This window comes from Acomys russatus, chromosome 4, assembly GCF_903995435.1.
Source record: "Acomys russatus chromosome 4, mAcoRus1.1, whole genome shotgun sequence".
In the NCBI taxonomy this organism is placed as follows: Eukaryota; Metazoa; Chordata; class Mammalia; order Rodentia; family Muridae; genus Acomys; species Acomys russatus.
Genome location: NC_067140.1, coordinates 4,778,557 through 4,801,266, shown reverse-complemented (window position 1 = coordinate 4,801,266; position 22,710 = coordinate 4,778,557). Strand labels below are relative to the sequence as shown.

At 42.5% G+C, this 22,710-nt stretch overlaps 1 protein-coding gene across 8 annotated transcripts in view; it reads left to right on the top strand.

Annotated features, from left to right (window-relative positions):
* The first annotated feature begins 296 nt into the window (after nucleotides 1-296).
* Ncoa6 (nuclear receptor coactivator 6) overlaps nucleotides 297-22,710 on the top strand; it is an 86,938-nt gene continuing 64,524 nt past the window's right edge. For 4 of the 8 annotated variants that reach the window (XM_051143585.1, XM_051143582.1, XM_051143583.1 and 1 more), the window contains exon 1: nucleotides 21,988-22,132. The gene's annotated coding sequence lies outside the window, so the exon portion shown is untranslated. Of the gene's footprint in view, nucleotides 359-21,986; nucleotides 22,133-22,710 lie in introns of those variants that run through there. The other 4 variants (XM_051143579.1, XM_051143580.1, XM_051143584.1 and 1 more) reach the window with 4 other exon arrangements.

The following is a 22,710-nucleotide window of genomic DNA, read 5'->3' as shown; positions in this document are numbered from 1 at the left end:
GACCCAGCACCCGAGCTCGCACGCTCGCCAGCTCCTTAGCTCGCGCGCTCCACCTTGCGCGCCAGGGGACGCCCGGTCACGTGGACAGGGCCCCGCCCCTCGGGCCCGCCCCGCCCCCTCCGTGCTCCCTCCCTCTCTCCTGCCCTCCCCCTCCCTCCCCGGCCCGGTCCGGCCCATCCCCCCCCTCCCCACCGGCTCCCTGAGGCCCTGCCGGGTCGGGCTGCGGGCGGCCGGGCGCCGACGGCCGGACAGACGGACATAGGCGAGGACCGGCGGACGGACGCGCCGAGGGCGCTGGGCACGCACGGCCCGGGCCGGCGCTGCGAGGCCCGCCCGGGAGGGCCGGGGCCGCGCTCAGGTGAGGCGACGGGCGACGCTGGCCCGTAAGGGGTGGGCCTGCCGGGCGTCCCGGGCCGGGCCCGGTTGGCTTCGTGGGGAGGAGGCGCCGCCCGGGCCCGGCGCGCGAAGATGGCGCCGGGCCGCCGTGCAGCTCGGCCTGAGTGCGGCCCGGGCCCGCAGCCGCCCCACCCGCCGCCGCGCTCGTGTCCCCGTCGCCATGTTGGGGAGCGGGCCCGGGGCCTGCGGGCGGGGCGCGGGCGGGTGCAGCGGGTCGGCGGTGGGGAGGGTGCGGGGCTCGGGGTCGGGGCGCTGCGAAGAGTGCAGGGCGGCCGAGGGGCTTGCTGCGCGGGGTGGCGCTCCGGCCCCGGAGCCGGCACCCGTGGGGCGTGAGGTCCGGGCTGGGGGCGCGGAGAAAAGACCCCAGGAGCGAACGGGACCGGCGTTGGGCTTGGTGGGCTGAGGGGGTGGCTGGCGGTGGAGTTGGGTTAGGCCGTGCGTAGCGTTCCGAACCCCAGAGTGATACCTAGGGGTGAGGGAGGCGGCTCGGGGGGCCAAGTCCTGGCTGTCAGGGCTGGAGTAGTTCTTTGCGTGCAAAGGAGGTGATTGCTTAGAAATGGGGGTTGCGAACGCGGGTATCGGAGCAGGATACTGACGCGGGAGTCAGACTGGAAAGGCGCTGGTGCTGAATGTCCAGTCTTTATGACTCCCAAGGGTCTCTGGACCTTTGAGCCCCAAGGAGCCTCTAGTCCCGTTTGGAGGTAAGCAACAGGAAAAGGGAAGAACTTGAAGAGGAAAGAAAGGGTGGTGGGGGTAGGATGTAGGAGCTTGACAGAGAGCAAACGGCAAGCAAGAGTGGAACTGGTTAGGAAAGGACAGAACCTCCATCAGCTTAAGGAGTTGTCTTTAAAAGGAGGGACCTGACTGTTTGGGGGCGGTGACCCAAAGTGTCTTTCCTGGAAGGGGACAGCAGCTTTAAAGAGCAGGGTCACCTGAGGAGGTCATCTGAAAGGTCTTGTTAAAAACCAGTTAGAATGGTGAGGAATGAATAGGGAAAAACTTCAGTGGCTTTGGAGATCGCGTCATGATTTCAGATCAGGTAGTGGTTTTAGCCTGAGACATAGAAAGGTAGTTGGTTTCCCAAGGCAGAACATATTGGTGACTGGGGCTCCTGGTGGCTCCTGCTTCCTTGCTCAACTCACTGCCTCAACGGAGTTTAACTAAGTCAAAAAGCACCATATATTAGAGAGCCATTAATTTTTATTTGAACAAGTTTGTCGGTACAACGGCTGAGTGGAATATAAAAGACTAGAGATAATCAATTATTGGATATGTCCTAGATTTTTCTCTATTGGTACTTAAAAAAAAAAAAAAAAAGCATCGAGAAAGAACCCCTTTGTAGAGTTTAAAAAGTTGCCCTTCCTCTTCTAGATGTTTGTTTATTGCAGAGCAGAACACAAAAAGCCTAAAAGGGAAAAAAGAACCCTGACGGAGACCTAGGCTCTCCATCGTGTCTGATTTAAGTTCTGTTATTATAAAGAATTCAGAGTTCCAAAGGACCATGAGACAAATCAGCCTATTGCATATAGTTGACTTTTAATGTCCCCTGGTTTTGCAACTTCAGCCAATCACAAATTAAAAACATTCATTAAAAAAAAAAAAATTACATCTGTGCTAATCATACTTTTTTTTTCTTGTCATTATTCCTTAAACTAGACAGCTTAAGAACTGTTTGTGTGACATTTATATTGGATATTACAGGTACAGGGGATATGCAAATATGATACCATTTTTATATAATGCTTGTGATATTCTAGGAGGTCCTGAAATCTACTGTAAATGGATACAGTAAGGAATGACAACACAGCGCCCCACACAATTAAAAAAAAAAAAGCCTTAGAAGCTGGGTGCGGTGGCTCACGTCTCTTCTCAGAGCACAGGAGGCTGAAGCAGGAGACTGCTTCAAGTTTGAAGCCAGCCTGGCCTATAGAGTAAAGACCCTGTCTCAGGAATTTAGGGGGGGAAAAAAAAAAGATTTTGATTGGTTGGTGATGTGGTTCAGTGGTAGAGTATCTGCCTCGCATACTACGTAAGGTCCTTGGTTTTATCCCCAGCACAAAAGGAGTGAGGAGGGACTTTGAACCAAGAGAAGTTGGAAGGATTTTAAACACCACAGGTATATTTTCTGGGTCTTTATAATGCAAAGTGGTGTGCCACAGCATCTAGTGGAGCATGTAGACCTCTCTCAGTTTTTTTTTTTTAAGATAGGGTTTCTCTGTGTAGCTTTGGCTGTCCTGGACTCTCTTTATAGACCAAGCTGGCCTCGAACTCACAGAGCCTGCCTCTGGCTCCCTGAGTGAAAACAATATTTTTAATTGTATAAAGTAAAGTGCATTGGATTAAAAAAAAAGCAATTGCATTAAAATAGTTACAAAGTCTATGCTGATGTATCTGTACACATAACCTTTTTGTGACTGTGGTGGTAGGGATCAAACTCAAGGCCTTGCTCAGTCCAGGTAAGCACTCTACTATTGAACTGTAGGCCCTGTGTGTGTATAGGATGAGGGTGTACACATGTGAGGCCAGAGGTTGACTTTGGTGTCTTACTTAATGGCTTCTCTACCCTACTACTATTTTTTTTACCTTGATATTTTCTTTTCTGTTCTTTAGCTATCTGTGCGTGTGGAAATCTGAGGACAACTTGTGGGACTCACTTCTCTTTTTCCACTTTTATGGGTCTGCCATATCAAACTCAGGTCATCAGGCTTGACAGCTAGTGGCTTTACTACTGAGTCACTTTACAGTCCTAACCCTTTGTTCTTTTTTTTTTTTTTTTTTTTTGGTTGTTCGAGACAGGGTTTCTCTGTGTAGCCTTGGCCATCCTAGACTCACTTTGTAGACCAGGCTGGCTTTGAACTCACAGCGATCCGCCTGCCTCTGCCTCCCGAGTGCACCCTTTGTTCTTTGAGGCAGGGCCTCTCACTAAACCTGGAGCTTATTGATTCAGCAAGGCTGACTAGCCAGGGAGCTTCAGGCAAGCAATGGGGTTACAGATGTGTGCTGTAGCACCCTGCCTTTATGTAAGGACTACCATTGCAAACTCAGGTCCTTTTACCCTTCTGAGACAAGCCACTTGAGCCATCTTCCAAGCCCTATATATACTCTATTACCAGCACATTAGGAAGTAATTTTCTTTCTTTCTTTTTGGTGTTTCAAGAGAGATTTTCCTCTGTGTAGCCTGGACTCACTTTGTAGACCAGGCTGGCCTTGAACTCACAGTGATCCGCCTGCCTCTGCCTTCTGAGCGCTGGGATTAAAGGCGTGCGCCACCACCACCAGCTAAGAAGTAATTTCAAAGACATGTGCCTTGAATATGGTAGAGCAAGTATGGTCAGAGATAAGACAAGGTTGTTAAAGACTTGACTGAGGAGTATGGCCTGAGTCAAGATTTTTGGGAGGGGAGGTATATGATGGTTTATTTTTTAGGAAATGAATGGATGTTCTGTGTATGTGTGTATATGTGTGTGCACATGTGTGTGCTCATACGTGTAGAACCCAGAGTTCAATCTCTGTTGTCATTTATCAGGCATTGTTCAACTTGACCTGCATTCATCTGTATCTGTCTGTCTGTGCCTGTATCTCTTCCTCCTCTCTCCTATCCTCCCACTCCCCTGCCACCGCCACCCCCCCCCCCCCGCAATATTGTTGGAGTCTCTTCATGGCCTGGAATTTACCCTGTAGGGTAGGTTAACTGGCCAGCAAGCCTCAAGATTCTGCCTGTCTCTTCCTCTTCAGCATCGAGATTACAAGCGTGCGCCAATATGCCTGGGTTTTTTATTTTTTGTTGTTGTTCGTTTGTTTGTTTTATGTGTTTCCTGGGATGAACTCAGGTCCTCATGCCTGGAAGACAAGCGCTTTACAGACTGAGCTATCTTCCCAGCACAAATAGATGTTCTTTTGAGATATGTTGCATAGACTCAAGAGAAAAGAAAGAAAGATGCGGGCCTAAATTAAAGTTCAGAGAGTGGACATTGATCAGAATTGGGCATTCCAGGTGTTGATAACTGGTACTGTGAGTAATAAGGAAGCATTTTAAACTCTAGTTTGGATGATGACTGTCAAAAACATTTTTTTCCAGTGAAATAAAGATAAATAGAAAATTGTCAGATAGTAATAGGGTTTTTGCTGTTGTTGCTTGTAGTATGTAGTGTAGTTTTTGGTTAGAAAAATTAGAGGTATTAGCTGACATGAAAGATAGGGCGAGATGTCGAAAATAGTAGAGTGTACACTCCTATAGTGTAGGAAACATAGTTTCCTACATTAGGGTCTACCAAACTAGCTCATAGGTCAAATCTTGTCAACCACCAGTTTTTGTAACTAATGTTTCATGGAAACACCACCACAGTCATTTACATCTATGGCTTTAAATGCTTCCAGTGACAGAACTGAGCAGTTGTGACAGAGTGTGTTTTATTGTTCAATCATAGCAAATTGACTGTTTTGGAATCTGCTGAATGGGTTAACTGTGGTAGTGTCAGGTTACACATTTTATACTCAACTGGGGCTTGTTCTGTTAGATTATATATTTTTCTATTGGATTATTTCTGAAAGTGCTCCTTTACGTATTCAATTATATATAATACATCATATATATGTACTACAAATGTAATTTCTCAGTTTGTAATATATTTTAAAACTCTGAGATAGCCGGGTGTGGTGGCACACGCCTTTAATACCAGCACTTGAGGAAGCAGAGGCTGGTGGATCTCTGTGAGTTCAAGGCCAGCCTGATCTATAGAGTGAGTTCCAGGACAGCCAGGACTACACAGAAACCCTGTCTCAAAACCCACCACCACCACCACCACCACCACCACCACCACCAACAACAACAACAACAAACTCTTGAGAGTTGAGAATACATAATTTGGTGACAGAATTTGCTTGGCATGCTCAGTGACTTGGGCTTGATCCTCTGCACTGAAAAAAAAAAAAAAAAAGTGGGAGGAGTGCTGGAGAGATGGCTAGGTGGTTAAGAGCACTCAGTGCTTTTGCACATGACCCAGGTTACTTTCCAGTTACAACAGAGTCCAGTTTCAGGGGATCCATTTTCCTCTTCTGGTCTCCATAGGCACTGCATATATGCACTACACATATATATGTTTAGGCAAAACACTCATACACATAAAATAAAAGTATTTAAATAAATTAATTAAAATAAACCTGTATAAGGTTGCTAAAACTTTGGGAATTTAATGTCAATTTTACCAATCCTTTCCTCCCCAAGATTTTTTTTAGTTTATTTAATTTTATTTTATATGATTGGTGTGAAGGTGTCAGATCCCTTGGAGCTGGAGTTACAGAGAGTTGTGAGGTGCCATGCGGGTGCTGGGAATTGAACCCAGGTCCTTTGGAACAGCAGACAGTGCTCTTAACCACTGAGCCATCTCTCCAGGCCTTATTAGTTACTGTGTACATCATCTTCTAGAATCTCAACTATTTAGCCTTTAATGTTTAAATCTCTGATCCACTTTGTGGGATGAGGTGAGGTGCAGTTACATTATATCATCTATATATAATCACTTATGTCAATACCAAATACTGAATAGCATTTGCATTCAAATTGTAAGCTTTTTGGTGGAATCTGAGGTCCTAGTTTCAACTTTCCTGTTTACTAATTGCATGACCTGGGAAAGATTTATATAACTTTTGTGCCTCAGCTTCCTCATCTTTAAAATAAAGATAATAGAACTTACTTAATAGAGTTACTAAAAGGATTAAATTAATTCCTGTAACACGTGGAACAGTGCCTGACACAAAATGTTCAATAACTGTTAGCTGCTATTTATAGCCACTCTTCACGTCTCATTCCCGAGCACCTGGCACAAAGTGGGGACTCACTGTAGTTCAGTCAATTGTCACACAGATTTGGCTCTCAATTAAGAATGATTGAGAGCTAGGCTGAGATGGTCGGAAGGGATGGTTTGGTTTTAAGGTTGCCGTAACTCTCTATTGGAATGGAATTCCTCACTTCTTTTGCAAATAATTTCTGTAGCAGAGGATACAAACTGGCAACCTGTGGTTGACTTTGACCCTCACACATATTTTGTTTGGCTCATGCAATATTTTTAATGTCTTTAAATGTTTACACAAACTCCCAAATTTGACTTGTCTTGAAAACTTAGAAGATGTGTCAACACCAAGCTCATAGTCTTTCATAGAGAAACTCAGCAAAACATGTAGGCTGATGCATGTTCTAGTTCTTTGCGATCTGCAGTGCTCTGGCTTAGTTTTATGGTTCTGTAGACATTTGATTTTTTTTGGCTCTTTCTTTTTCTTTCTTTTTTCTTTTTTTAAAATTTTGAATATTGTTTCCTAAACTAAGAAATAGCAAATGGGATAAAGTCACAATGACCGAAAATAGATTTGGGTTTATGCGCAGGTTAAATGTTAAGATATATTTAAAAGCTGAGCAGTACTTGAACACAACGAGTAAAATGAGAGTTTAACATAAGATAAGGTAAAATTCAGTTCAACTCTATGGACATTTAGGCATCTACTATCATTGGATGCTGTGCTATATTAGAAGTTACCACACTGGTGATAAAGAACTTGCTAGACAGTTTACACAAATATTGCAAAAAAGAGGTCTTTGAACTTGTGGTATGGAGCTGCTATCTTAACAGTTCCACAAGAGAGAGGAAGCAGGAATTCATTCTTTTAACATTTTATTAAGGACTACATGTATGCCACAAACTGACTAGAATTCTATACTGTAGGATCTACAGGATTTCAAGATGAATATAGCAGAATTTGTGTGATGACTATAATGAATTAAGGAGTTGAAGTAGAGCCTTAAGAATGGTACAACAAGGGCTAGAGAGATGGCTCAGAGGTTAAGTGCACTGGCTGCTTTTCCAAAGGTCCTGAGTTCAAGTCCCAGCAACCACATGGTGGCTCACAACCATCTATAATGTGATCTGATGCCCTCTTCTGGTATGCAGGTGTATATGCAGACAGAGCACTGTATACATAATAAATAAACAAATCTTAAAAAAAAAAAAGAATGGTGCAACAGCCGGGCGTGGTGGTGCACGCCTTTAACCCCAGCACTCGGCAGAGGCAGGAGGATCTCTGTGAGTTCGAGGCCAGCCTGGTCTACAAAGTGAATCCAGGACAGTCAAAGCTACACAGAGAAACTTTGTCTCGAAAAGCAAAAAAAAAAAAAAAAAAAAAAAAAAAAGAACGGTGCAACCCTTAGTACTTGCCGATGACACGCTGTTTTACAGACTGATGAGTCATGAGTGTGGTGGCTTGTGCTTAGGGAACAGTAGTCTTGTCTGGGGCCTGTGAGGCAGCTTAGTAGGTAAAGGCACTTGCTCCTGCGTCTGATGGCCAGAACTTGCATTAAAGTAGGAAAGAACTGACTTAACAAAGTTTTCCTTGCATGCGCGTGCACGCGCACATGCACACACACATACACACACACAAATAAGAGTTTAATTTGCCTGGAAAACAGGTTGTTGCACAGTGTTTTTGGAGATAAGGCTTGAAATGAAGATTGAATGGCAGCAACACTGATGATACTTTTTTTTCAAGACAGGGTTTCTCTGTTGTAGCCTTGGCTGTCCTGGACTCACTTTGTAGGCCAGGCTGGCCTCGAACTCACAGCGATCCGCCTGCCTCTGCCTCCTGAGTGCTGGGATCAAAGATGTGTGACACCACACCCAGCTTTTTTTCAAGATTTTAGAAGGAGCGGCAGTGCTCATACTTTGCATGCTTACTATTTGCTGTGTAGGTGCTGAGCATTTCACAGGTAGTATTTTATTTGATCCTCATAGTAACTTGGTGAAGCTGCTTCTGGTTTTTAAAAATCCCTTTTTGTAAACTAAGCAAGAAACATAGGTAACAATTGATAATATTTTGCATCTAGGCAGTCTAGTTGCAAAGTCTTCCTAACCTGTGCGCTGTATGCTAATGAACCATGGAAGGCTTTTTGGGTTGTGTTTGTTGTTTTGTTTTGAGACATCCTCTTTCTAGGCTTGGTTAGCATTCAATTTGAGATACTCCTGCCTTCTTTCTAGAGTGCTGGGATTACAGGTTTATGCCACATACCTGGATCATGGAAGACTTTTTAAAAAAGGTTTATTATGTAGGGCTGGAGAGATGGCTCAGAGGTTAAGAATACTGGCTGTTCTGGTGCCCTCTTCTGGCATGCAGGCACACATGGGAGCAGAATACTGTGTAAATAACAGCTAAATAAATAAATCTTAAAAAAAAAAAAAAAAGATTATGTATAGTGTTCTGCCTGCATGTTCACCTGCCTTCCAGAAAAGGGCACTAGATCACACTATACACGGCTGTGAGCCACCATGTGGTTGACAGGAATTGAGGTCAGGCCCACTGAAAGATCTTGTTTCAGGCTGGGGAATTGGACTTGATTGAGTAAACAGTGGGAAGCCATGAAAAGTTTTTAGTGTTGTAATGAAAACTGTTAGGAAAAGAAGCTCTTTTGTGAAGTTCTGGATCAACACAGGAAGAAAGGGAAGTCATGGAGCTGGTTATTCCCTCCCTACTCATTAGATTGGATGTTTCTTTTCTTTTTTAAAAAGATTTACTTATTATTTATACAATATTCTGCCTGCATGTGAGCCAGTAGGCCAGAAGAGGGCACCACATCTCATTATAGATGGTTGTGAGCCACCATGTGGTTGCTGGGAATTGAACTCAGGACCTTTGGAAGAACAGCCAGTGCTCTTAACCTCTGAGCCATCTCTCCAGCCCAAATGGGTGCTTCTTGAGGGCTGGGCCAAGGCTGTTGGCTACATTCTTTCTCTGCCTTTGGCTCCAATGTGTACCTGTTGTGTAATCTAGCATATTATTTACTTAAAAAATTTTTAAAAAATCTTTTTCCACTTTATTTTAAAAAATATGCAAATAGCTATCTGTATTCTATATACATCAGTGTCTAACTTCAGCATTCCCAGTATGCACACAAACAGGGAACAAAAGCTCTTGTTAGCCAGTTCCTTTGATAATACTAAGCCTGTTGAATATTCATTCCATAGGGGGCCCACTTACTTCATTTTTTAAAGATCAAACAGAGGTCTCATGGGAAGAAATAGTGATGAATTTGTGAATCAGATTCCTGTTTGGGAAATTGTTCATTGGGTTGTCTCTTCCAATATTAATACATTTTAAAAATTACATTTCTTTATTCATTTTGTTGTTTATGTGCATAAGGAGGCCAGAGGGCAACTTGTGAGAGTTTGTGATTGAACGTCAGCCATTGGGCTTGGCAGCAAGTGCCTGTATCTACTGAGCACCTCACCATCTCCCTGTCCATATGTACTTAACGTTTTATGAAAGTGACTCTCTGGCCTTTCTATGAAATATAGACTTAAAGAATTTTAAATATTTGAAGAAATATAAAAGCACCATTGTTTCAACAGGGTGGTGGTGGCGCACACCTTTAATCCCAGCACTTGGGAGGCAGAGGCAGGTGTACCTCTGTGAGTTCAAGGCCAGCCTAGTCTACAAAGCGAGCCAAGGACAGCCACGACTACACAGAGAAGCCCTGTCTGGGGGAGGGGGGAAGCACCATCGTTTCCCACCAAATGCCAGAAGAGCTGGGAAGAGTAGGTAAACTGCATTTTATTAGACTAAAAAAATCAAGGGTGGGTGCCGTGGCATATGCCTGTAATGCCTACTCAGGAGCCTGAGGCAGGAGGATTTCTATTTCCTACCAAGCCTGGCCTAGATAGTGAGAAGAGAGTAAGGCAAATCAAACAGTTCCCACATGATGTACTTTAAACACCTTTCCCATTGTGAACATTAGCTAAGAGCAGTATGTGTACATGCCAACATTATATGAATTGACATAATAAGTAGCTGTGACTGTTTTCTAAGAAATGACGTCCTTGGGACTGGATATGTAGTTCAGTGATAGAGTGTGGTTTTGAATGCTCAAGGGCCTGTCTTGGGTCCATAGTACCAAGAAAACAAAATATGAACTTTCTTTTTTTGTGGTTTTTATTTCTGAGACAAGGTTTCTCTGTGTTTCCTTGGCTGTTCTGGACCCTCTTTGTAGACCAGGATGGCCTTGAACTCACAGAGATCTGCCCACTCTGCCTCCCAAGAGCTGAGATTACAGGTGTACGTCACCATTCCTGGCTCAAAATATGAATTTTCAGTAGAAAAAATTTGTGTTGTGTATAACTTGTCAGCATATGTGGAGATGATATATTCAGAACCATTAAGGTGAAAATTAGTGTTTTGGGACTGGGTGTGGTGGCGCATGCCTTTAATCCGGGCACTTTGGAGGCAGAGGCAGGCGTATCTTTGTGAGTTCAAGGCTGGCCTGGACTACAAAGTGAGTCCAGGACGGCCAGGTCTGTTACATAGAGAAACCTTGTCTCAAAAACCAAAAAACAAAAAAGGAAAATGAGTGGTTTTGGCCAGAGAATATGCCTGGTGATGAATATATATTAAATGTGTACCAGGTGTTAGGAGACGTGCACAGGGAGCGAGTATGTTTGGGCTTCAGTGTCCATGGAGGAATTATTTCAGACTCTCTTGGATACCAAACTCATAGATGCTCAAGTACCCTGTATAAAATGCTGTCCTCTTTGCATTTCACCTCTGTGTGTCCTCCTGTATTCTGGGAATTGTTTCTAGATTATATAATGCCTAATACAGTATGAATGCTATGTAATTAGTTATACTGTATTGTTTAGGGAGTAATAAGAAAAAATTAATACAAACACATTTTTCTACTTACTATTTTTTTATAATTTAATTTTTTTTTATGTTTTTTGGTATTTTACCTGTATGCATGCCTATGTGAGGGTATCAGAGGCCCTGGAACTGGAGTTACAGACAGGCGTGAGCTTCCATGTGGGTGCTGGAGATCGAACCCCAGGTCCTCTAGAAGAGCAGCCTGGAATTCACAGTGATGAGCCTGCCTCTGCCTCCTGAGTGCTGGGATCTCAGGAGTGCACCGCCTGGCCACAATTCCTCCTTCCTTCCCTCCTCACCCCCTTTCTGAGGCAGGGCTTCTCTGTGTAGCCTTGACTGTCCCAGAACTAGCTCTGTAGATCAGGCTGGCCTGGAATTTACAGAGTTCCTTCTGAGTACTGGGATTAATGGTGGGTGCCACCACTGCCCTGCTGCTCATTGAAGAATTTTTAAATAGTTGGTGATTCAAGTTTTGTATGACTGATTCAAACTTTAGGGACAGTTATCAGTATGATCATGGATAAGTAAATCATCCTAAAGAAAAACAGAGGTTCTGTGATTTAACGCATTCTTCATTTGTTCATGGCAGTAATTTTAAGACAGTCAAGAAGACACCCCCCTTATGAAGAAGAATAGCCCAGTAAACCTTGTCTCTCTTTTCCAGTCAGTCATCTGTAGGCAGTTTCTTTTCAAGGTTTCTATTTAAAAGCTTGTCCATGGATCTAAGCACTGATAATCATATTACTCTTCATTTTCTTTCAGACTTTTCTTCAAAGTTCTTATTGCTGCTCTTGATTTTTCTCCATACCTGTTAAGTTTTTCATATTCTTTAAAAGATCTGACTGATGGAGTAAGTGATGACTTGGTCATCTATGAGCTCTCTTGTTGCTCTTACAGAGGATCTGGATTCAGTTCACAGTACCTGGCAGCTCACAACCTTTTCATAACACCAGTTCCAGGGACTCTGGTAGCTCTTCTGCCTTTGTGGGCATCAGGCGTACACTTGTAGTGCATGTACATGACATGTAGGCCAAACACTCACACACATACATTTAAAACATATATTTGACTATTAGAAACATTTTAAAAGTTGTATACTATCCAAACTAATGAGAGATCCCCTTTCCCCCTGTCTGAGTTGGAGTGGGGTGTGGGTACATGTGCTCTCTAGTGTGCAAGGGCATATATATAGTACATGCCAGGTGTGTGTGCCCATGTGGAGGCCAGAGTTCAAACTGGGTATCTTCTCTGATTGCTCTCCACTTTTACTACAACGCCGCTGCCGCTGTCGTCAACTACTACTACTATTAGTGCTACTGTTGTTGTTGTTGTTGTTATGATGGCAAAGACGACAAAGAGACAGTCTCTTTAACCTAACATGAAGCTCACAGATTGGCTTGACTAGCTGGCCAGTGAACTCCAGGGAATTTTTTGTTCTACCTCCTAGTACTGGGACTATAAGAGTATTAGTTACTTTTTTTCTTGTTGTAGTTTCACCACAACCAAGGCAGCTTATAAAAGAAAGAATTTGAGCTTTGGGTGTTGAAAGTTTTTTTTTTTTTTTTTAAGATTTATTTATTATTTATACAGTGTTTTGCTTGCATGTATGCCTGCATGCCAGAAGAGGGCACCAGATCTCATTATGGATGGTTGTGAGGCACCTGGGACTTGAACTCAGGACCTTCGGAAGAACAGCCAGTGCTCTTAACCTCTGAGCCATCTCTATAGCCCTTGAAGTTTTTGTTTGTTTGTTTGTTTGTTTGTTTGTTTGTAGTTTTTGAGGGGAGTTTTGAGGCAGGGTTTCTCTGTGTAGCCTTGGCTGTCCTGGACTCACTCTGTAGACCAGGCTGGCCTCAAACTCACAGTGACCCACCTGCCTCTGCCTCCTGAGTGCTGGGATTAAAGGCGTGCGCCACCACACCTGGCTTCTTAAAGTTATTTTTATAAAATTGTGATACCTGGCTATCACACAAAGAATTGTGACTCTATTATATTATTTTAACAAGCTTCACAGCACAACTGAGTAGTTTTACTCTATTGTTAACCCTCTAAGTTAATTTGGTTTCCTCCCAGTGTGCATCCCAGAGACACTTGCACTTTGTAGCTTTCTTTGTTCCAGCTCTTTTTCCTGATGTCTCCTGGACGTCTGCTGGTGGCTCAATCCCCTATAACCAGCCCCTTTAAAACAATAACAAACATCTATCACCCACTGAATGACCAAAAACCATCCACCACCTCTTAGGAATGGGGCATAGTTTTCTTAAATTGCTTCCTGCTGATTTGGGACATTGTCCTTTTGGTGGTCCAAGACAATTTAAGACATTGTCCAGTCTTAAGAAAGCTAGATGTAGCCAAGCATGGTGGCAGAAGCCTTGAATCCCAGCACTCGGGAGGCAGAGGCAGGTGGATTGCTTTAAGTTCGAGGCCAGCCTGGTCTACAAAGCGAGTCCAGGACAGCCAAGGTTACACAGAGAAACCCTGTCTTGGGCGGGGGTGGGGTGGGGTGGGGTGGGAGGGGGCGGGGCGGGGAGGGAAGAAGGGGGGAGGGAAGCTAGATGTAACTTTTGCTGTACAGTCTCTGAATGCTGAGAAAGCTCAGAGCTTATCTGAAGTCCAGACTGTAACAGTCTGATGCTGGACAGTCTAGCTAGCCATTTTGAAATTGTCCTGGATATAGATTTTTGAGGAAGCAATTATTGAGGCTGTCTGTGAGGTTCAATCTCCTGGTCTACTTGTCTTTTTCAGTGTCTTGTCTTCTTGCTCTGCAAAATATATAAACTTTCAATGGTATTATGCATTTTTGTATTAATATACATATGGAATATGCACAGAGCACAATTCAGATAAAGATGACTCTCTGCGCTCTGTTCGAGCAGGTAAGGTAACAAAATGCAATATAAATTTTTATCTATGCCATTTAAAAGAATAGCATAAGTCCTGAGGATTTTGTAGCCAAAGATTTATTGACTGTGCATAACTTAAGTTCTGGCTGGTGACATTTTCATGTCTCTGTCAGTCTCAGATCTGTTCCCATGAGAGGGATCAGCAAATTATGTTACCTGTCCTGTTGAGTCTTCTTGATTTCTTTTTTTTCTGTCTTCAGCCAAGATCTTCAGGAGATCTCCCTGTGTCTAATGTGATTTCCATCAGTTTGGATGGAATACATCACTTTTTGTTTCCTGTGAGACAAGAGCATATTCTCCTCCTCAACACAGCACATTTCTTGTCTTCCATTTTTGGAATTAAGAGTTTTATATGCTGATCTAATTCAGCAGTCCTTTCTAAAATCCAGTATATTTTAGATGGTGTGCTACTTGCCTCATTAAAAAAAATTAAAATGAACAAATCATTATTTAGCCTATTTAGGAGAAGATGGTATATTCCCCCTCTGTTTTATGAGCACCTTTTAAAAACCATTGTTAGATCTTTTCATAATTGATTGATGTATGGGCTTTATATAGGCTTTATCTGTGGCATTAGGGTTCCAGAGGCTTAGAGCCATGTGATCAGAATAGAGGCATCGCAGTAGGAGGAGCACTCACACATGAACTGCAAGCAGGAGGCAGAGAGAGCAAGCTCTAATGCTGTACGTCTTCGTCCCCAGTGACACAGGCCCTTCACGAAAGCCACACCTCCTGATCCTCCCCAAACCACTACCAACTGACACTTATGAGAGGACATCTCTTTTGAACCACCATAGGTGTGTGCTATCATGTTTCTGTTTTTATGTGTGTCGATATTTTGCCTGCCTGGTGCCAGTGGAGGTCAGAAGAATGCATTAAATCACCTGAAAGTGGAGTTATAGATGGTTGTGGGCCACTATGTGGGTGTTGGAAACTGGACCTTGGTCTTCTGCAAGGGCAGCCAGTGCTCTTTAACCAGTAAGCATCTCTCCATCCCTCAGACCCAGCTTTTTACAAGGGTTCTAAAGATACAAATTCAGTCCTTCCATTGGGGCAGCAAGCACTTTACCTACTGAGTCATCTACCAGCCACGGTTTCTCTTTTCCATGAAGCTTGTTGGCTTTGTCTACAGCAGGACTGTACTTAAATAGTGAAGACTCACTTAGAGTGTGACCAGTCATGGTCTTCAGGTACTTTTCCTTGGTTGTGTCAAGGCAGGTCTTGATTTTGTGTTTAAAGAATAAATGTCCCTGCTGGCACATTTGCCTTTAATCCTAGCACTGGGGAGACAAAGGCAGGCAGATCTCTGAGGCTAGCCTGGTCTACAAAGGGAGTTCCAGGATAGCCAGAGCTACACAGAGAAAGTCTGTTTCAAAGAAAGAGAGAGAGAGAGAGAAAGAAAGAAAACCCAATAAAAAACAAAACAAAAACAAAAATGAACCCCCGTCTTTACAAGCTTAATTCATATAGATTTAAAAAAATATTTCTTTATTTTTATGTATGTGAGTGTTCTGCCTGCATGCACACCTGCACAGCAGGAGAGGGCATCAGATTACATTATAGATGGCTGTGAGCCACCATGAGGTTGCTGGGAATTGAACTCAGGACCTTTGGAAGAGCAGGCAGGGCTCTCAACCACTGAGCCATCTCACTAACCCCTAAATGTGTAGCCCAGGCTGGCCTCAAACTCATGATCCTCCTGCCTCTGCCTCCTTCAGCAATCCTACTGGCATGCACCACCACAACCAGCACATATAGATTTTTATAGATTGTTTTTGTTTTTTAGTGTTTGGAATCTAACCCAGAGTCTTCTGTATCATATTTTATTATTTGGTAACAATATTGATCACTTTTAGTCATGTCTATGCATCTCCCATAAACTTGATTATTTGGAGTTTAAATGGTTTTCAGTTTGTTTTTAATTGTTTTGCAATTTTCAGTTGTGCCTTTGTAACATCTGTTTATATGCCTTTCTTATTTTTCTGTTAGACTGTATTCCCTAAAGTTGTTTAAAATTAGGACTAAGGATATTACTTTTGGCTACATCATCATATTATTCTTTAGAATGACTACCAGTTTCTGTTGCTACTAGCTAAGTTACTACTGGGTTTTATTATTTTTTTTCCTTGTAGCACAGTTGTAAAGTATTACAGCTTAGCAGAGGGTCTGAGTGATACTTTAAATGCTTCATCATACAAAATTTCATGCTCACAAAACCTCCCACTAAATAGTGCCTTTCGTCTATGTTCAACATGCTGCTATGTTCTTACTGGGTTTAAACCATATTTTAAAAAGACATTTTGGGCTAAGAAAGATAGACGGCTCAGCTGTTAAAGGCTAGGTTCACAACCAAAAATACATTTTGATACCATGCTGCAAAGTCTTCAGCATGCATCTCTTACAAGTAAGGACACCTTCCCCCGCCCCCCTTAAGTAATTGTTCTGTTGTAATTAGAGAATTAGGTTATTTAAATAATCATTTTAGGCCTGGCAAGATTTTTCAGCAGGGAAAGTATTTGCCACCAAGCCTGCTGACCTGAGTTTGACCCCCCAGGATCCACATGATGGAAAGAGAGAACCTACTCTCAAAAGTTGATCTCTGCATGTGTACATGTGTGTGCCTGAAAATGTAATACATAAAAAGTTTTAAATTTCTTACAGTTGCAATTTTTGGTTTTGTTTTGCCTTTTCAGACAAGGTTTTTCTGTGTAACAGCCCTGGCTGTCCTGGACTCTCTTTGTAGACTAGGCTCTACTTCTATCTCTACCTCCTGAGTGCTGTGTGCATGCCTAGCTTGCAGTTTTTTCTTTTCTTTCCTTTTTTGATTTTTCAAGACAAGGTTTCTCTATGTAGCCTTGGCTATCCTGGACTCACTCTGTAGACCACGCTGGCCTCAAACTCTGCCTCCCGAGTGCTGGGATTAAAGGTGTGCACCACCATGCCCGGCTAGCTTGCAGTTTTTAAAAAATGCATACATTATATGTTACATGATGGAATCCAATGCCTAAGTCAATTGGGCACTCACTAATACAACCAGGGCAACGCTGGAAAGAGTAATGAACAAAACATCGGAGTCCACACTGAAAAGATTTTTGGCAGGCCTTGTAAATGTGGACATGTTGCTGGACTTTGATTTCCCCAACAATCATAACAAAATCAAACTCTTTTATATTTGTTTAGGGGAACTTCTTGAAAAGCATCCAAAGGAAATGAATAACAGCAACTGTGCTGAATGAGGTGTAAGCACCAAAGTAAGGCCACATAGTATATTCAATGGGATGCTCACAGAACTTAACTTTACAGAAAGAAATACCCTCCTAACAAGCCCAGGTTCAGTACTGTTCTCCAGTGTGCCAGCTAAAGAAGGGTTTTGCATCTTGGTCAGAAAGAGGCAACGTGCTGAGGGAGCCCTGTGCTGATAAGTGTGCAGGATGTGTACCAGCCTGAGTCTCAGCAGACAGCACAGTAATAGAGTCTATTAGATCATGATACTATGTGGGTCCCAAGCAGTAAAATGATTAGAGCTTCTCTCCTGTGCATTTTCTAGAGAGTTCAGTTAGCTTTTCGGCTCTTTTAGTTACAGCTTTTCCAACTTGACTGATACGATTTTGATCAACATATTCTTCTATGGAGTATTCCAACAACCTTGAAGTACATGTCAGGCTACTGCGCTTAAATTTTGGTCCTCCATTGTTCGAGAACAATTGAGATTCATTTACTACAATAAAGGGGTGGCACAGCATTCCAAGTTTCCTCCTTGCCTTGAAGAGAATATCTTCTTTTGTAAAATTAAGTGAGCTTAGTTCACCTTTAAACATTTCTCAGGCTGGCATGGTGCCATGCTCTTCTAATCCCGGCATTTGGAAGGAGAAAGGGGCAGGTGGATCTTTGAATTCAAGGCTAACCTGAGAGAGACCTTGTCTCAACAATGGAAAAATTTTTTCCCCTGTTCTCTCATAACTTTCTCATTGCTTATTTCATTCAGGTTCTGTATATTTTTTAAAATGTACTTATGCTTATTTTATGTGTATGGGTGTTTGCCTACATGTATGTATGTGTACCACATGTGTGCCTCATGGAGGCTAGAAGAGGGTATGGAACCCCCTGGAGCTGGAGTTACAAATGAATGTGAGCCACCATGTAGGTGCTGGGAACAGAACCCAAGTCCTTGAAAGAGCAGCAAGTGCTCTTAATTATTAAGCCATCTCTCCAGCTCCTCATCTATGTTTTTAAAAAATGTTTAATATTTGCTCTTGCAATGCTTGACTACCATAATACCTCCCTGTTTGCCACATTGTTATTATTTGAGTGACCAAAGTGCTAAAGTGGCAATTGCCAGGTCTTTCTATTGTAAAGTTACATTTTTTTCTTTTGTGATTTCTTAGAAATGTGTACCTGAGAAGATATATCATACTAATTGGCTCATCTTGCCTCTCTTACTTTTATCTTTTTGGGCCATTTTTTCAGTATGACTTGATACTTTCTATTTATATTATGCACATAAAATTGTATTCAGTGTAACCAAAACTGGTGGATTGTTATTAAGAATAAAATTCATTGTCAAGAGATAGCTAAAAGTAGGATTGGGTGAAGATATAATGGAAGGCATTTCTTTCGTAGGATTTTGTGATAGTTTATTTTTAAGTGTGTATGTGGGTCTGTCGGTCTGCCTACCTGTCTGTCTACAGACACTAAAAGAGGGCACTGGATTCCTGGAGCTGGAGTTATAGGAGGTTGTGAGATATCTGACAGGGATGGGTATTGGGAGAACTGGAATCCAGTCTGCTGGAAAAATAGCAAGCACCCGACAGCCAAGCCATTCCCCCCAGCTCTGTGTATGCTTAAAGGTGTGTGTGTGTGTGTGTGTGTGTGTGTGTTACTTAAAGTTAAAAAGTTATTTTATTTTATTTTCATTTGTGAAGTAGAAGCCCATGCTTGCCTCAAACTGGATCAAGCATGCTGGATCAACATCCAGTCTGCCAGTGCTGGGGTCATAGGCGTGAGCCACTCACTGCATCAGCTGGGTCATAGACGTGAGCCACTCACTGCATCAGCTGGGTCATAGGCGTGAGCCACTCACTGCATCAGCTGGGTCATAGGCGTGAGCCACTCACTGCATCAGCTGGGTCATAGACGTGAGCCACTCACTGCATCAGCTGGGTCATAGACGTGAGCCACTCACTGCATCAGCTGGGTCATAGGCGTGAGCCGCTCACTGCATCAGCTGGGTCATAGGCGTGAGCCACTCACTGCATCAGCTGGGTCATAGGCGTGAGCCACTCACTGCATCAGCTGGGTCATAGGCGTGAGCCGCTCACTGCATCAGCTGGGTCATAGGCGTGAGCCACTCACTGCATCAGCTGGGTCATAGGCGTGAGCCGCTCACTGCATCAGCTGGGTCATAGGCGTGAGCCACTCACTGCATCAGCTGGGTCATAGGCGTGAGCCACTCACTGCATCAGCTGGGTCATAGGCGTGAGCCACTCACTGCAGCTGGGTTATCTGCTGCTGGGATCAAACCTCGAACCTCATGCACGTGAGGTCAGCACTCTACCCACTGAGCTGTATCCTCTTTAGGATGTTATAGCCCCCTAAAAGTAAATTTTTAATTCATAAAAGTTCTTTATGTGTCCACCTAAAAGCACCTAGAATTTGTTTTTATTCTTTAGTCTCTAAGAGTTTCATTTGGCTGTCTTTTGTGTAACAACTTTTTTTTTTAAATCAATTTTAAGTAACTATTTTATCATGCTTAACATTTTTTTTTACAATTTATACTTAAAAGCTTTTTCATTTTAAACTCCCAAAGCAGTAATTTGTTGCCACAAGCTGAGCATCTGTGGTGTAGGCCATGAAAAGGCCATCTCCTTTTCTCCAATTGTATCATTTGAGTATAATAGCCTAATGTGATTCTCCTTTGCTTTTTCTGTACTCTGAAAATCCAGTATATATACTGACATATTTTCCCTTAAAAGTTATGCATTATTCTACAACTTCTTTTTTCCTTTAGTCAAGTTGGCCTACAACTTATAAGCCTCCTTCCTCTCCCTCCCAGGCATGAGAATTGCATATTGGCACCACGACACCTAGTTATGATTTCTATTTTTTTTGTCTCTTAGGGTATTATACCTTTCTTTCTAAATCATAAATAATATCTAATTAAATTTTATTAATGGCATATTCTGTTTATGTGGTATTCAATGAATTTTTCTGAGTCTTTCCCATTACAAACTATTTTACATATTATTTATGTATATTTCTTTGTGTAGCCCTGGCTGTCCTGTAACTCAGTCTGTAGACCAAGCTGGCCTTGAGCTCAGAGCTCCACTTACCTCCGTCTCCTAAGGGCTGGGCTTAAAGGCATGTGCCACCACTGCCTTGCTGTTTAATGTGTGTTTTTAAAAGTAGAGTTTTTGGGGGGCTATAGAGATGGCTCAGAGGTTAAGAGCACTGTCTGCTCTCCCAGAGGTCCTGAGTTCAATCCCCAGAAGCCACATGGTGGCTCACAGCCATCTATTACAAGGATCTGATTTCTTCTTCTGGCCTGCAGGTATACATGCAGATAGAGCACTCATACATAAAATAAATACATCTTTTTAAAAAGTAGAGTTTTTCTTCTGTAAATCCCTAAATTGAATTGAGATTTTTTTTTGACAAAGATTATTACAGTTCTATACCCATTCACAGTAAAGAAGAATGTTTTTGTTTATAGTCCTTGAATGTTTTAAAACCTAAAGGGACCTGCAGATCTGCTGAGCTATACCCTGCTGATCTGTCTTCTCATTATGTAGCTTTAGTGAGTCTTTGGTTCATATTAATTGTATCCTGCCCCAACTCACACAACTTCATGGGAAGGCCAAGCCTCCCTGGCGTGCCTAACCTTTCTATCTCTCTTTCCACATCGCATTGTGTGTTAGTGTAAGTGGTACTAGTCAAAGGCAGAGGAGGGTGGCACACACCTATAACCTAGCACTTAGAAGGCTGAGGTGGGAAGGCTGAGTTGTAGGATAGCCTGGGCTATATGGCTAGATTCTGTCTAAATAAACAGTAAATAAAGCCGTTTTTTCTTAATATGAACACTAGCTGATCTTACGATTTGAAAAATGAATAATGAGGTTAGCAAATGTTTCCATTTCCATGCATGGCATCTATAATAGGGAACAATTGTAAACTTGGGACATCTTTATTTCTATGCATTTGTTTCTTTGTTTTTGCAGTTGTTATTATAAAATAATTATTTCAGAGTATAGAGTAAATGCTAAATTAAAATGTATGATGTTATCAACATATTTGCAATTTAAAACAGAAGAGCCCTGATGCCGACTGTATGGGCAGGCTGGAACAAATCAGCTAACCTGTAAGATTCTGATGCATGCTCTTTCGGACTTTTTTTTTTTTTTTTTTTTTTTTTTTTTTTTTTTTTGAGACAGGGTTTCTCTGTGTAGCCTTGGCTGTCCTAGACTCTCTGTCCTGTCCTAGACCAGGCTGGCCTCGAACTCACAGAGATTGGCCTGCCTCTACCTTCCCTAGTGCCACCGTACCTGGCTCATAATGAAACTCTTTCAGGGACTCTACCCTGGACAAACACTCACTGCCTCCTCTCCCTCCTCTTCCCTCTCCCCTCTCTCCCTTCCCCTTCTCCTGTGCCCTTCCTCTTCTTCTCTCTTTCTTTTGAAAGACAGAGTATCAATGTAGTTCACAGGCTAGCCTAGAACACATTGTGTAGCCCAGGCTATCCTCAATGTGTCTGTGTTTTAAGTATTTTAATTTGAGTATAATATGCATTAGGAAAAGTACACAAACTGTAAAGATCATGAGTTATAAAATGAGTTTACATGCATTTAAGAAGGTGTTATACAGCTTTTTTGAAAATACTTTGAGTATTTTTGGTACTAATAAAGTTTATTTGCTTAAAAACCACTGCACTAAGAGACTATATACCTTTCTTTACAGCTCTTTCTAGAATAAAAGCAGGAATGATGATGGATGGGATTGGACGCTCATCATCATTTACTTAGACGCTGTTTACCGGGTTTGTTTAGTCTTCTGATGTTTTTCTTCTTCCTCTTTTTTCTTTTTCCTTTTTGTCTAGGTCCTGGGAGGAATGGAGAGGGGTCCTATTGACTACCTTTTCTGAGAGTGGTCAGAAAGTTCTTAAACAGGTCTGTCAATTCTGTAGAATAAAAATAAAAGTTTGATTTTTTAAAATTTAGTTTCAACTAAAAGAATTGAATGAGAAATAAACTTATAATTTTTTTTCTGGCAGTAATGGGAGTTGAACCTAGTACCTCATATGTGCTTTAGACAAACACTAAACCAGAAACGATAGCTGTGTCCATAAACATAAATATTTTTAAGCATTTATGATAAGTGTGTGTGTATGTGGGTGTGAGAGTGCCATGGTGTATGCGTCAGAGGAGGGAGCTGGTGTTCCCCTTCCACCATCTGGCTTTCAGGGGGATTGAACTTGGCTGTCAGGCTTGGTGGTGAGCTCTTTTACCCACTGTGTCATCTCACTGACTAAACTTTACTTTAAAAAAAAGAAGTTATCTTGAGCTAAGCATGCAACAAAATATTTCACTTTGGCAAAGCTGCATTTGGCATGTTGGTTAACTAGGTTGGCGTCTATGTTATGTGGGTTATGTTATTTTAATGTAGGTTAACTGGATGAAGAGGTGAATTTCTCAGCTGTTTATGATTTTGGAATGGAATAGAAGCATAGACAAAACCTCCAAATTAA